General features: G+C 41.5%; 1 protein-coding gene across 3 annotated transcripts in view; it reads left to right on the plus strand.

The window, feature by feature from the left end:
- Nucleotides 1-15,713, plus strand: part of NLN (neurolysin) — a 106,072-nt gene that overhangs the window by 23,086 nt on the left and 67,273 nt on the right. The window contains exon 2 of one of the 3 annotated variants that reach the window (XM_055421971.2): nucleotides 7,047-7,179. The exons of the other annotated variants lie outside the window; for them this stretch is intronic. The gene's annotated coding sequence lies outside the window, so the exon portion shown is untranslated. The remainder of the gene's footprint in view (nucleotides 1-7,046; nucleotides 7,180-15,713) is intronic. 3 annotated transcript variants of the gene reach the window in all.

A 15,713-nucleotide genomic window follows, 5' to 3' on the forward strand; every position in this document is an offset into this window, starting at 1 on the left:
TGCTATGTTTGTGAATATAAAAATGCGATGACATAATGAGAGAAAATGGATAATGCTTTTGACTTTATCAGCTACTAGAAGTACTCAGAATAAAGACCACTGGAATATCTCCATATTTAGGATAATTCTGCTCTGTATTCAGTATGTTTGTAGCTGAGTTCATGGTGTACCTTTTTGTACATGGCTGTTTATGGGAAGTGTAGTGTTACCTTTTCAAGAGTACTTTGAAAGTTCAAACTTTGCATACAGTTTCTTTAGAGAGCTGCTTAACATTTTCTGCCCAATCTAAAAATTACTTTCCTATGCCAGCAGGTGGAAGCAAGAGCAGTTGAATCGTAAGACGGCTTTCTCAGTGTGCTGGCATGTCCTGTAGATAATCTGTCCATGACTCAGAGTATCTGTATGATATATCCCTATTTTTAATTACTTTTCTTCAGCAAGTTTATTATCCTAGCACTTTCTCTTGACTGCTTTATCACTGTATTTACTTAGTGTCTGGGGCTGAATTTACTAATCATTCTAAGGCAGGCTAATTTAGATTTTTTATTGCTTTCTTATACTTTATTTAACAGTTGTAACATATATGCTATATGCTGATACATTCTTCCACATATGCTGATACATTCTGCCACATTTGCCAAAAAGTAAAAAGATTCTCCAAGAGCTTACTTTCTAGTGGAATGAGAAGGAGGATGTTTTCTTCATTCTTGGCGTGGCCTGGGAAGAACAGATCACTCAGCCATCCTAGTGGATCTCCAACTAACATATGGCTGGCATTCAGTGTTCACACACATTTTAATTCATTCAACAAATATTTACCTGGTACTGGACGAGTTGACTCACTGGAAAAGACTCTGATGCTGGGAAGGATTGGGGGCAGGAGGAGAAGGGGACGACAGAGAGTGAGATGGCTGGATGGCATCACCGACTCGATGGACATGAGTTTGAGTGAACTCCGGGAGTTGGTGATGGACAGGGAGGCCTGGCGTGTTGTGATTCATGGGGTCGCAAAGAGTCAGACACAACTGAGCGACTGAACTGAACTGAGGTACTATAGAGGAGCTTAATTTATAAACTTGTGCTTTTTTCCTAACAGAACTTTAAAAAAAAGAAAAAAGACCAAAACACTCTTCAGCAGAAGTATCATTTATTTTAAAAATTTTCAGTTCAGATTTTATAGATGCAGTTGACATATAGACCCTAAAACATTAAACTTAGGATTTAGAAGTTATAAGTAATTACTGAGTAACTTTTCCTCAAATATACTTAGAAGACCTTCCACAAATACTGAGCAAAATAAAATAAAAGTAAGCTATTCTAGGGGTTTCCCCGGAGGCTCAGTGGTAAAAAATCTACTGGCAGTGCAGGAAACATTAGTTTGATCCCTGGAACGGGAAGATCCCCTGGAGGAGGATATGGCAGCCTACTCTAGTACTCTTGCCTGGAAAATCCCATGGACAGAGGAGCTTATCGAGGTACAGTCTATGGGATCACAAAGAGTCAGACATGACTGAAGCGGCTGAGCACAAGCTATTCTATATAAATTCTATTAGCTGTTTACTGACAGATAATAATAATAAAGTATTTCATACAAAGAATATAAAAGAAAGAGGAAAACCAAGTTCTACGGTTGTGTGTGCACGCTTAGAAATATAAGAATCTCCCCAAGGCAGAGTTACTTGTTCTGTCTTACATATCCCCCATCACTTTATCCGTATAAAATTTGCTGCCTGACATTCTCATCTATCTCTGTGTCTCTTCTTCACAAGTCTATAAGCTGAAAGGCAGAACTGTGATCTTATTCATCTGCATAATCTCAATATTTACTAAAGGGATGAGCGAATCAACTAATCTGTTTCATGGGAAAGCCCTTTGTAAGGAGCCCTTTTGGGAGTAGGAGCTATAATCTGCAATGGAGGCATAACCACAGAGGATGGTAACAAACCAGTATCTTTACCTGAAAAATCACCAGGGAATGAAGAACTAGCATTCATTGCATAGGATGCCTCGACTGAACCTTGTCTACAAGAGATGTATATTATTGGTTTGCCTGAGTATCTTAAGAAAGCATTTGGAACTTTGTAGGCATACACTTCATCAAATGGTACACTTGCTTACCTAAGCATAATCAGAGGACTCTGGAAAAATGAGGCCTGAGTGCAAAGGGTCGCCATCAGCTTGTCTCAGTTTGAGTTGTTTTACTCTTTTAATGCCTTCGAACTGTGGTGGTGGAGGACTTCTGAAAGTACCATAGGCAGCAAGGAGATCAAACCAGTCAATCTTAAGGGAAATCAACCCCAAATATTCACTGGAAGGACTGATGCTGAAGATGAAGCTCCAGTATTTTTGTCATCTGATGCAAACAGACAACTCATTGGAAAAGTCCCTGATGCTGGGAAAGGTTGAAGGCAGAAGAAGAGGGCCTCAGAGGATGAGATGGCTGGATGGTATCACCAATGCAATGAACTTGAACTTGGGCAAACTCTGGGAGATGGTGAGGGTCAGGGAGACCCAGCAGCTGCAGTCCATGGGGTCACAAAGAGTCTGACGTGACTGGGCGACAGAACAACATTTCTTTAGACATAGGTAACTAAAGGTGCTCATGCCTGCTTGGTCTGTTTCTCAGAGCTGGATGAAAGCTGAACTGGGGCACCCTTTCACAGTCCCGGCAGCAACCCTCCAGAGAGTGGTACAGAGAGATCAGACAAGTGACGTCGGTGTATATGCTTTAGCTACCTACCTTCTTCTCTCCTCATTACAATCAGGGTGGAAAATCAGGGAGATGCAGACGGCAACAAATCTGATGTTTTGGGTTTTTTTTTTCCTAAGATTCAGGTGCAACATGAGTATAGCACAGTAGTTAAGAATATGGGCTTTGTAAGGAGATCAATCCTGGGTGTTCATTGGAAGGACTGATGCTAAAGCTGAAACTGCAATACTTTGGCCACCTCATGCGACGAGTTGACTCACTGGAAAAGACTCTGATGCTGGGAAAGGTTGAGGGCGGGAGAAGAAGGGGACGACTGAGAATGAGATGGCTGGATGGCATCACCGACTCAATGGACATGAGTTTGACTGAACTCCGGGAGTTGGTGATGGAGAGGGAGGCCTGGCGTGCTGTGATTCATGGGGTCGCGGAGAGTCGGACACGACTGAGTGACTGAACTGAACTGAACTGAATTAGGGTTTAAACTCCAGTTCCATACCAGCTGTGTGACCTTGAGCATGCTATTTCTCTCTGCCCAGTAAAATTGCATTAATAATACCTACCTCTTGGCTGGTTGGGATGATTAAATAAGAAAATGCATGTAAGCTCTTGGTATAGTACCTGGAATATTAATAAACTTTCAATAAATATTAGGGGTGATAATGATACTCATCATTCACACGTCTGACCAGTTTCTAGCTTAGGAGCATAGGTAAAGAGTGGTAAACTGAGAATTCAGGAGAAAAATCAAGTTTTGAACGTGTTGCATTTGAGATATCTATGGGTCTGGAGCCCCATCTTGTCATCTGGATGGACTCATGGGAAACACCCAACATTTTTGAATGGTTACAGGAAGAGAAGCCAGCAAAGGAGACTAAGAAGAAATGGTCAGAAAAGTTGAAGGACTAGGAAAGCAGAAAAGCGACATTTCCAGAGTGCTTTTGGTAGAAGAATCAGTGATAAACAAAGCAGTGTAGTCAGTACATGAGAAAATTACAGGACTCAAAAACTGAAGTTAGGGGACACATGGGTTAGGGGACACATCTTTCTTTAAAATTCAGAGAGAGAATGTGGGAATAAGTAAAGATATAAGTACTGTTTTTTGTATTTTAATTATATTTTCTGTAAACTTAAAAACCCAGCCGGAATGGTCTTTCTGGACATTAATTCCACTAAAAAACATCAAAAGAAACAATCTTGGCCAAGAATGTGATTCTCTGTTTGCTGTTAAAGTTGACTTATTCTAAGGCATTTAATTCCAGAACATTCTGTTCATAAAACAGTTTGATCGTAAGTCAAATTCAAAGGTCTGCAAGTGAAAAATCTGTTGTCTGGAACACTAGTGGCTCAAATACCAGATGCTTGACTTTGTTGGGGGTTTCTTGTTGTTGTTGTTCAGTCACTAAGTCATGTCTGACTCTTTCCAGCCTCATAGACTGCAGCACGCCAGGCTTCCCTGTCCTTCACTATCTCCCAGAGTTTGGTCAGACTCATGCCCATTGAGTCGGTGATGCTATCTAACCATCTCAACCTCTGCTGCCCGCTTCTCATTTTGTCTTCAATCTTTCCCATCATCAGGGTCTTTTCCAGTGAGTCAGCTCTTTGCATCAGGTAGCCAAAGTATTGGAGCTTCAGCATCAGTCCTTCCAATGAATATTCAGGGTTGATTTCCTTGAGGATTGACTGGTTTGATCTTCTTGCTGTCCAAGGGACTCTGAAGAGTTTTCACTAGCACCACAATTTGAAAGCATCACTTCTTGAGCACTCAGCTTTCTTTATGGTCCAACTCTCACATCCATACCTGACTATTGGAAAAAACATAACTTTTACTGTACACACCTTTGTTGGCAGAGTGATGTGTCTGCTTTATCATATGCTGTCTAGGTTTGTCATAGCTTTCATTCCAAAGAGCAAGGGTGTTTTATGGCTGCAGTCATTGTCCATAGTGATTTTGGAGCCCAACAAAATAAAATCTGTCACTGCTTCCACTTTTTCCCCTTTTATGAAGTGATGGACCAGATGCCATGATCTTAGTTTTTTTAATGTTGAGTTTCAAACCAGCTTTTTTACTCTCCTCTTTCACCCTCATCAAGAGACTCTTTAGTTTGTCTTCACTTTCTGCCATTAGAATGGTATCATCTACATATATGAGGTTGTTGATGTTTCTCCTGGCAATCCTGATGTAAGTATGCAAACTGGGAGGCTCAATAACTAACTGGTGAATACTACTCCTGAATCTGATTCCCCAGTGGCAACAGTTCATTCAGAAGAAAAGTTATTAGCAGTATTCAGGATATTTGAGTATCCAGTATTTGCCATTCTGTCCAGTCTGCGTGAGTGTCTGCACACTAAGTTGCTTCAGTCATGTCCAACGCTTAGCCACCCCATGAAACTGTAGCCTAACAGGTTCTTCTGTCCATGGGATTCTCCAGGCAAGAATACTAGAGTTGGTTGCCATGCCCTCCTCCAGAGGATCTTCCCAATCCAGGAATCAAACCCATGTTTCTTATGTCTCCTCTCCTGGCAGGTGGTTCTTTCCCGCTCATGCCACCTGAGAAGCCCTTCTATCTGGTCTATTTTCCCTAAACACAAAATAGGGATCTGTATAATGCTCCATGGAAGTTAAACACTCTCAAATGGAACTACTTTTATATTAAACATGTAGACAGAAGGAAAATACTAACCAAATAACTTTAAGAGAAAAATTTTGGGTAAACTTGCCACGGTTAAAATGTACATGTACCACGAACTATGATAGGTTCAGGGTCTGCAGATATCACTATAACCCAGTCTCTGCTCAGAGGCTATGGACGACAGAGCTGGGTGTGTCGGTGAAGTCTTCAGTGTGATGAGTGCTTTTGTTCCCTGGACACGTAGAAAAGATTAAGAGCACAGAGAAAGAATTTCTAAAACAGCTGGAGGTGGTCAAAGAAGCCTTCCTGGAGAAGATGAAGTCTGAACTGAGATCTGAAAGATAAATGAGACATGGAAGAGGTGTTGTTCCTCAGGTAAGGAAGAAGAAAAGTGTTCCAAGCAGAGGGAAAACACTGCAGAGGCCTGAAGAGAGCCTAACAATTTTAGGAGATGTGAAAGTAGTTACTTACGCCTAGAGCAGAGATTTAAGGGCAAAAAGATGGTTGAGAAAGCCATGAAAACGGGACAGATCCAGGGGGCCTTGTACATTAAGCAGTTTGAACTTGATCCTGAAGCCTGTGGAGTCAGAACTTCATCCTGAACCGTGCCACTGAAGGAGCACCATGATCAAACTTACCTTTTAAGATTATCTGCAGACAGTCTGGAAAGTAGATCAGAAGACATCCATAGAGTCTGAGGTTTTGGACTTGGGCAACTGAATGCACGCTGGTGATCTTCATTGAGTATACCCCTTTTACTAGTTAGGAGTACAAGAGGAAGACAAGTTTGGTTCTAGGACCTAAGGAAGATTGGTTTCTTTAATTTTAGACATAATTGGATTCGAGGTGACCATTGACATCCAGGTGGAGTTATCCAGCAGGTGTTAGATATATGGGTCTAAGGGCTTCTCTGGTGGCTCAGTGGTAAAGAACCCTCCTGTCAATGCAGAATACTTGGGTTCGATCCCTGGTCGAGAATATCCCCTGGAGAAGAAAATCGCAACCTACTCCAGTATTCTTGCCTGGAGAATTCCATGAGCAGAGGAGACTGGTGGCTACAGTCCATGGGGTCACAAAGAGTTGGACACAACTGGGTGAGTAACACATAGACAAACCATCTCATAGGGAGTGTTTTTTATATTTTAATTACACTGTTGGTGTCTTTTGGCTCTGCCTGCTTCTTATGGAAAGAATTATAAAGTCTTTTTTACTGCACTGATGCTCTTGAAAATAGTGCTTCCTCAGATGTATTTCTCAGAATGTTGTTAGGATTAAATAAGTGTTTTTAACATTGCCTGACACATAGGAAGTGAAAGTTACTCAGTTGTGTCCGACTCTTTGCGACCCCATGGACTATACAGTCCATGGAATTCTCCGGGCCAGAATACTGGAGTGGGTAGCCTTTCCTTTCTCCCGGGGATCTTCCAAACCCAGGGAGCAAACCCAGGTCTCCCACATTGCAGGTGGATTCTTTACTAGCTGAGCCACCAGGGAAGCCCAAATCTGCCTGCAATGCGGGAGACTTGGGTTCAATCCCTGGTTGGGAAGATCCCCTGGAGAAGGGAAAGGCTACTGACTCCAGTTTTCTGGCCCGGAGAATTTCATGGACTATACAGTCCATGGTGTCGCAGAGTCAGACACATAGAAACTACTCAGTAAATGATGCCTCCTTTCCTCACTGTCTCTGTTCTTTCTTCCCTCCAAAGAAGATACCAGGGAACTGCTTTGCGAGTTTCCGAAAAGAGAAAGGATACCAATAGGAGGATACAGGCAGACATCTCATTCCTGAAAGGAGATCACCTAGCACAGCACGGTCGTTTAGACCTTTCTGCTCTGATGGTAATATTCTCTACTGTCCAGTATGGTTGCCACTTGCCATGGTGGCTATTGAGCGTTTGAAATGTGCCTAGTGCAACTAAAGAACTGAATTTTTTCTTTTGTTTACTTTAACCACATTTGGCTACTGTGTTAGAAAGGATAGATGTAGAGGATAAAGTGCTGCTTGGCTCAAGGCTTCAAGGTAGAAGAACGCTAGGTGCCTAAAGGAATAGGTGAGCCTTGGGGAGTTGCACAGCTGGGGTTTGGCATTGATGAAATCCAAAATTAAGGAGTCCCATATGCTCTGCTGAAAGGAGCCTGGACTTGAGCCGTGGCTTCTAAGTTGTAAGGCGGGGGTGATTTAGTTAGATCAATGGCTGAAAAAGACAACTTTGGGACTAGTGGGAATCAAGATTGAAAAGGCATGGTTCTGACAAAATAACCAGAGAAGAACTAACTAAAAGAGACACAGAAATTCCAGTTGAGAGGTTGATGAAATGCAGCCCTCGTAGCTCGTAAAGAAACATTAATTCCAAAGTAAATACTGGGAATATGTGCCAAGTATTTTAAAGAACTGGGACAAATTTCAGGAAATGCCATGCAAACTAAACTACCACACTATAGGGAAAGGATGGGAACGTGGATTAAATATATAAATTCTGGGGAAATGGAAGTTGTGACTTTCGTGGAGTTTCACACTAGTCCTGGCCCTAATAAAACACACTTTCCTATATGGATGTTTATTTGTGATAACAAAGGGAGATAGTGTTGTGATAATGTTTCAGCCATCTGAAATGTGTCAATATCATCTCGTTTCAAATACATAAAGCATCTGCAGTGTGCTCAGCAAGATGCTAGGGTTGTGACACCAGATGAGTACAATGGTTATTGTGCTAGAAAAGTCCTAGTCTGATTTGGCATACAGTACAAGCCAATTGAACAAATGGATGGCAGTTATTTCAGTGTCTGAAATGGATGCCACAGCTAAAAGGTGATACACGCTCAGATCTGTATGAACTGACACAGTCAAAGACACCTGGTGGAAGGACGTGGAGGCCTTTATGCTTCAAAAGAAAATGAACCCAGGACATTAGAATATTTCTTTCTTTAAAATATTTATTTTTGGCTCTGTTGGGTCTTAGTTGCAGCACACGCAATCTTTCTTCATAGTGCATGGACCGTTCTCTCTAGCTGTGGCGTGAGGAATTAGTTGCTCTGTGGCATCTGGGATCTTCCCAGACCAGGGATGGGACCCATGTTCCCTGCATTGACAGGTGGATTCTTAACCCCTGGACCACCAGGGAAGTCCCAATCAGAACATTTCCGAAAGTACATTCCATAAAATATTTTGCTAAATTTTTCAGACAATTATTAACTCACAGTAACATGGCATGCTCATTTGTCAAAATTCTTTAGCCTGGTAATCTTAATCAAAATCTGTGCTGCTTGCTTTCTTCACCTAAATATTTGGTTTTTGGACACAGGAGACGAGAGTCCCAGCAAATGCATCTTCCTGTCAATTCTACTATGGTATTTTGTATTATTTCTTGGTTAGAATTCAGACCTGTGTATTGAAAGTGCTTCCAAGACAGAGGAGAAAATGAAGGTGTGGTTGAAATAATAGACAACCTGGGAGTTTGTGTAGAGGGGACAGGAAAGCTAGAGTTTAATTAGACTGTAAGAATCTTGGATTTAATCTAGATTTTTCATGTTCACACAACTGCATATAATAACTCCTGTAGAGAAAGACAAGATCACAGTGTGTTGCCTGATTTCAAATTTTGTAGCTCTCAGTTGCAAAAAGTCAATAAAAAATCCTCACTAGATCCTCAAGGGTACAAGCGCAATTGCTAGAATGACTGCAGGTGCACTGGTTTTCCTACCCAAGTGCAGCTCTCCGGGGCTGCAGAGACACTGAAGGGAAGAGACCAGTGTACCAGCATCCAAAGCGCCGAATGAGATTGAAATCGTAATAAAGGAGAAAAGAAGGGACACTCGGCAGAAAACAGTGGAAGAGAGAAAGCAGAGACAGTGAGGGAGAAAAATTCTCAATCGATCACAATGTTTTAGTTAGAAGTATTAGGGAATCCTTCTGTCTCCATTGCTTTTCTTCAGTACCAAGAATTATAAATCCTGAATGGGACTAGGACAGAATCCCAGACGGTGAGAAAAGAAGGTGTAAGATTAAAATTTTCATGTGTTCTGTTGACCATGAAATCATGATTTCTAACTTCTGTTCCTTTCTTCTTACCACATCTACATTTAGGAAATCATAGCACTTTAAGGTAGCTTCTTGTTAGTTGCCATAGAAGCCGCACAGGGGTGTTTATGGGTATAGCCATTCAGCCAAGATAGAGCCGCTGCATCTTCATCAGTTTAAACAATGTAAGATCAGGTGTGCTGTGACCAAACACTTCATCTTTCGATAAATGTTAAGAAATAAATGAAAACCAGTGGAAATCATCATATCAGTGAGATGTTTGACATAATTTTCTTTTAAAGCTATTTAACATTAATGAAAACGTGTCCATAGTAGTTGGTTTGTACTAAGAGGAGTGGTGAAAGGAGCAGGGTATTGGGATGTAGAAATCTTATGTTTTACTCATCTTTGCCCCTCTTACTATTCCTTACCTCAGTGATCCCATGACCAGTCCTTCATCTGTCCTGCAACTTCCTTGGAAGTCCAACCAATCAGGGTCATGGCTCACTCCTTCTTCAAGGCCTCAGTTCTGTGTATCCATGAGGGATTATGGGAATATGTATTTTGGAAATTTTCAGCCACCACACTACATTTCACATCCCTGTTATTTTAGGCCACCACCAAGCCTGGGAGACCCTCCAGGCTTGGAAGGTCTTATACTCTGACCTCTGTATGTCTTGTTTTTTTCTCTGCTCATTTCTTTATCAGTTTTCATTCCCTTTTCAGCTAGGATCCTGTTTGAGGCAAATAGCGTAAAACCACATTCAGACTGGCTTTCAACAATAGACTCGCATAACTGGAAAGTCTAGCTCTTGGTCAGGCTTCAGAATTAGTTGATCTAAGGGATCGGTGATGTCAGTAAATATTTGGTTTCCCTCCTTTATTCTTCTAGTCGCAGTGTTTATTTCATCGTTCTCTAAGGTGGATGCCAGCTGTGGTCAAGGACAGCAGCCTGCTCAGTTATATGCAGGAGGAGTGAGACCCCTTTCTCTCACAGCAGTGCTGAGGGTCGGGGATGCATGGGGCCTGGGAAGAAAGTGTGTATATGATCAGATAGGGGAAGAGGTGACTAGCGGGACAAAAAAAGACACATGCTTAGCTATTGGTCGTACTTGGACTCATCCTTTGTTATTTCCAGAGCCCTTGTCCCATGGGAAACAAGCTCCTGCATTTTTTCATATTCTCTGGATCCTCTTCTCTCCTCCTAACCTTTATTGAAATCCATTCAGCTCTGAGGAAAGTATTTCCCCATATCCCTGTTTCTTCCACACCCCATATTAGAAAGTAAGGAGGAAAGGTTGGTATCTTCTCTGTTCCCGATTCCCTCCTTACCCCCAGCTCTGCTCACAGGCCAGCACCTCTTTACTAGGGCGTAAAAATGCCTTTGAGGCTCACAGTACCCTGCTCATGATGTCCTCTCCCACCCACCTCGTTGGTCCCCCCTGTTCTTTGACGATTTTAGTTTCTGGTTCAGTCTTCCTTTCTGCTCCCAGGCCCAGCCATCAGACTGCTGACTCCAGTGTTCACAAAGACCGTCTGTCCAGTACCGGGCTGTCGGTTCTTTGCGCTCTTCAACTCGTTTATATCAGCCATCCACTTCCAGGAGAATATCCTGGTTCTTGTCGGGGTTAACCTTTGGTTTCTTAATTCAGACATCTATCGTTTTTGCTATAGCCTAACTACTTCCATATTACCTGTTTCATTGGTTTTGCTGAGACTATAGTCTCTCTTCCTGTCTCATACAATTTACTCTGCCCAGGGATGTATGCCACTTCTTCCTACCTCCATTAGCACCTTGCTCCATATGTCCCGTTTTTTCTCCAAGCCAGACTTCAGCAGTATGTAAACCGTGAACTCCCAGATGTTCAAGCAGGTTTTAGAAAAGCCAGAGGCACCAGAGATCAAATTGCCAACATCCGCTGGATCATGGAGAAAGCAAGAGAGTTCCAGAAAAACATCTATTTCTGCTTCATTGACTATGCCAAAGCCTTTGACTGTGTGGATCACAATAAACTATGGAACATTCTGAAAGAGATGGGAATCCCAGACCACCTGACCTGCCTCTTGAGAAACCTGTATGCAGGTCAGGAAGCAACAGTTAGAACTGGACATGGAACAACAGACTGGTTCCAAATAGGAAAAGGTGTACGTCAAGGTTGTATATTGTCACCTTGCTTATTTAACTTATATGCAGAGTACATCATGAGGAACGCTGGGCTGGAAGAAGCACAAGCTGGAATCAAGATTGCTGGGAGGAATATCAATAACCTCAGATATGCAGATGACACCACCCTTATGGCAGAAAGTGAAGAGGAACTCAAAAGCCTCTTGATGAAAGTGAAAGAGGAGAGTGACAAGTTTGGCTTGAAGCTCAACATTCCGAAAACAAAGATCATGGCATCTGGTCCCATCCCTTCATGGGAAATAGATGGAAAAACAGTGGAAACAGTGTCAGACTTTATTTTTTGGGCTCTAAAATCAGTGCAGATGCTGATTGCAGCCATGAAATTAAAAGACGCTTGCTCCTTGGAAGGAAAGTTATAACCAACCTTGATAGTATATTAAAAAGCAGAGACATAACTTTGCCAACCAAGGTCCGTCTAGTCAAGGCAATGGTTTTTCCCATGGTCATGTATGGATGTGAGAGTTGGACTGTGAAGAAAGCTGCTCACCGAAGAATCGATGCTTTTGAACTGTGGTGTTGGAGAAGACTCTTGAGAGTCCCTTATACTGCAAGGAGATCCAACCAGTCCATTCTAAAGGAGATCAATCCTGGATATTCATTGGAGGGACTGATGCTAAAGCTGAAACTGCAATACTTTGGCCACCTCATGCGGCGAGTTGACTCACTGGAAAAGACTCTGATGCTGGGAAATGTTGGGGGCGGGAGGAGAAGGGGACGACGGAGAATGAGATGGCTGGATGGCATCACCGACTCTGTGGACATGAGTTTGAGTGTACTCCAGGAGTTGGTGATGGACAGGGAGGCCTGGCGTGCTGTGATTCATGGGGTCGCGGAGAGTCGGACACGACTGAGCGACTGAACTGAACTGAACTGACTGATGCAGTGTGGGATCTTAGTTCCGCAACCTGGGGTCAAACCCATGCTCCTTGCAGTAGAAGTACAGTCTTAACCATGGGACCGGCAGGGAAGTTCCACTTCGCATGTCATTTAATAGTGAATGAGTGAGTGAAAGTCACTTAGTCGTGTCCAGCTCTTTGTGACCCTATGGACTGTAGCCTACTAGGCTCTCTGTACGTGGGATTCTCCAGGCAAGAATACTGGAGTGGGTTTCCGTTCCCTTCTCCAGGGTATCTTCCCAAACCAAACCCAAATGTCATTTAATAAGTAACTTAAAAAACTAGTTTCACACAGAATCATTAAAAATGACAAATGGCTCAAATAATATATTCAAACAGAACATAAATGAGTATTTTAAAATATTTTGATGGAAGAGCAAAGCCTTTTTGTTAAATGTGAATCACTTGGTCGGCATCCCTCACCGTCCTTGAGTAAACTCTACCAAAAATGCATTATTTTTCATTTCCAGTTTCAGTCTCTTTAAAGTGAAGCAAGAACACTCCAGACACACATTAAGTAATCTGAGTTAAGAAACCTGCTGAATGTTTGTAATTCTGTTTTAAATCTTCTCTAACAGCAGTTTTTTGGTTGGCTTTTTAGTAACTGTCATGCTTAAAGTATTTCCAAGGTAGTTGACCTAAACAGCAGATCATTCTTTTGGCACACATTTAATCAGTTAAATACTTCAGTTACATGAAAATGAGTATAATAAGTATAAACAGTTTTGTAACAAATAAACTTGAGTCTTGGTGAATATATAACTCAGCTGGTTGAAGGAGAAATGTGGAAATACATTGGAAAGTAGTCTTCCAGTCTTGAGTGTAGCCATCAACCAGTATGTTTCACATGGGAGACATCAGGTGTTAGGAGAGACGGTGGGGGGGTCAGACGGCTGCAGCTTCTCCCGTGTTAATAGCGTCCCTTTCTGTGTCTCAGCCCCTTACGCTACCTCAGTCTCCTTGTTCCCACAGCGGCTCCGTGGAGGGTTGCTGAAGGGCACCCTCTCCAGTTCTTCACCTCCTCCATACCCTCAGTCACAGTAATCTGACTTCCACCCCTACCAGCTGGCTGACACTGCTCTTGCCAGAGTCATCAGTGACATTCCTGTTGCTGAATTCACCTGAGACTTTGTGTCTTCTTGAAATTCATACATCATACTGTCCTTCACTCCTCCCTATTTCAGTGTTCACTTTTCACAATTCCTTGAACCCTTCCTACTTGGTTTTCTTTCCTTCTGCTTCAATGATTAAACTAGAGTTAGAGTCCAGTTGGTCTGTTCTCCCTCTGCAAATTCCCTTGGGCCAGTTCAACCACCCATGTCACTCCAATTACATTCAGCAGTAATGAATTTTGCTGACTTGCACAACAGCCGCTTCAGACTTGGCACATCCAAAGCTGAATTTCTCTGTGTCCCACTAGAGAGCCTCCTCCTTTGTCTAAGTTCCCCATTTTAGCAATGGTGCCTCTGTCTTTCCCTCTAGTTCCAAGAGAGAAGGCTAGACACCATCTCACCTCTTCCTAAAATACGTTCAGTACCAAGTCGTAGTGATTTTACTTCCTGAATATCTTCTAAGTCCCTCCAGTTTGCCCTGTTTCCTAGTGAGGTATTCCATAATATTATGCCCCAGTTCCCATCACAGCTTTTCTCTGGAATGAGCCCTCTTTTCTAAACATTTCAACTCATTATAATTTGACTGATTTGTTTAAAACACATATCTTTTCTCATCTCTCATGTGATTAAAACCCTTCAGTGGCTTTGTCGTGACCCTTAGAGTAGGTCTGAACTCTTCAATGATTCCCAGGGCTCTTCATTCTCTAGTCCATACTTAAGCTTTTCAGATTTTTCATTCCTTACAGTCTTTACTTTTGGATAATTTCTGTACATTGTTCAGATCTTGGCTTGCTCATTGTTCCTTTTAGAAAATCTTCGTAGAAAAGCTCCTTCTGTGATATTTCAGATTTCTCCGTGTTTACCCTATAAAAGTCATCTCAATGTAGTACTGGGGCTACTGCTAAGTCACTTCAGTCGTGTCCGACTCTGTGTGACCCCACAGACGGAAGCCCACCAGGCTCCCCCGTCCCTGGGATTCTCCAGGCAAGAACACTGGAGTGGGTTGCCATTTCCTTCTCCACAATGTAGTACAGTTACCTATTAATCAATTTGTCTTCACTATATTATAAATTATATATATATTATAAATAGAAGGGTCCCTGTCAGCTTACCTTTTTGTCTTTGGTGCCTGTATCAAGGAGTAGACATAGTGCATGCTTATAAGTATTTGTTGAACAAATGACATTAAATCAGTCACTTAGGCTTTGTGAGCCTCAGTTGCATCATCTGTTAAAGGGGAATATTGTCCTGACTACATCATATGGTCATTTTGGGGTCTTGTAAGATAATAGGAATTACGTTTAGTATTCTGGTTAAGAGAGTAGGTTCCGGCTCTCTACTTCTTGGTTTTTGATCCTAGCTCTCACTATATCACCAGCTGTGTGACCTTGGGCAAGTTAGTTAATTTTTCTGTGTTTTAGTGACCCCCTTGGCTAAATAAAAATAACCACAATATCTACCTCATAGGGTTATTGTGAGTTTTAACTGAAAAGCATTCAGTACAGTACCCAAGCACAATAAATGTTAGCTATTATAATATTTTTATTTAGAAGCTCTAGAATTCCATATTATAACTATATATGCAAACATACGGCATCAATTTTTAGTTTCAGTATTTTAAGGGGTTAAAGGATTGGTATAATTTTTAATTTTTTTACCTTTATCTTTTAGGATAATACCATACCAGATTTTATTTTTTAAGTCATAAATTCAAATCAACATGGCTGATTTACATGAAATTTTGGTAATGCATTTTTTAAATTGTTCAATATAAAGATAATTTTGAAAATACTTCCTTCCTGAATATCAAAATGTTGAGTTTACATACATAGTAGGGGAACATTAGCAAGAGAAAAATATTTAAATAAGAAAGACTACTGGTTTAATTTGTAAAGGACAATTATTTATATTATATCTTTGACACCTAACTTTATTTCTCTATCTGATTTAATTACATAAGTAATTTAGTGTTTGGAAAGTCCAAATTCCATTAACTCTGTAACTAGTCAAGAAAGCAAGTAAATACAAGAGCATTTAGTTTCATGAATATGTATTCACCTGAAAGAAATCTGCTCAATTTGAGTAAAAAGTTCTTTCTAATTTAAAATTTAATTAAATAATACACGTTTGTCTGTTGACATTGGACCAACAAAATGCCTAAT

The sequence above is a fragment of the Moschus berezovskii genome, chromosome 18 (assembly GCF_049115385.1).
Source record: "Moschus berezovskii isolate FMDL1 chromosome 18, NW_MosBer_1.0, whole genome shotgun sequence".
NCBI classification, from domain to species: Eukaryota; Metazoa; Chordata; class Mammalia; order Artiodactyla; family Moschidae; genus Moschus; species Moschus berezovskii.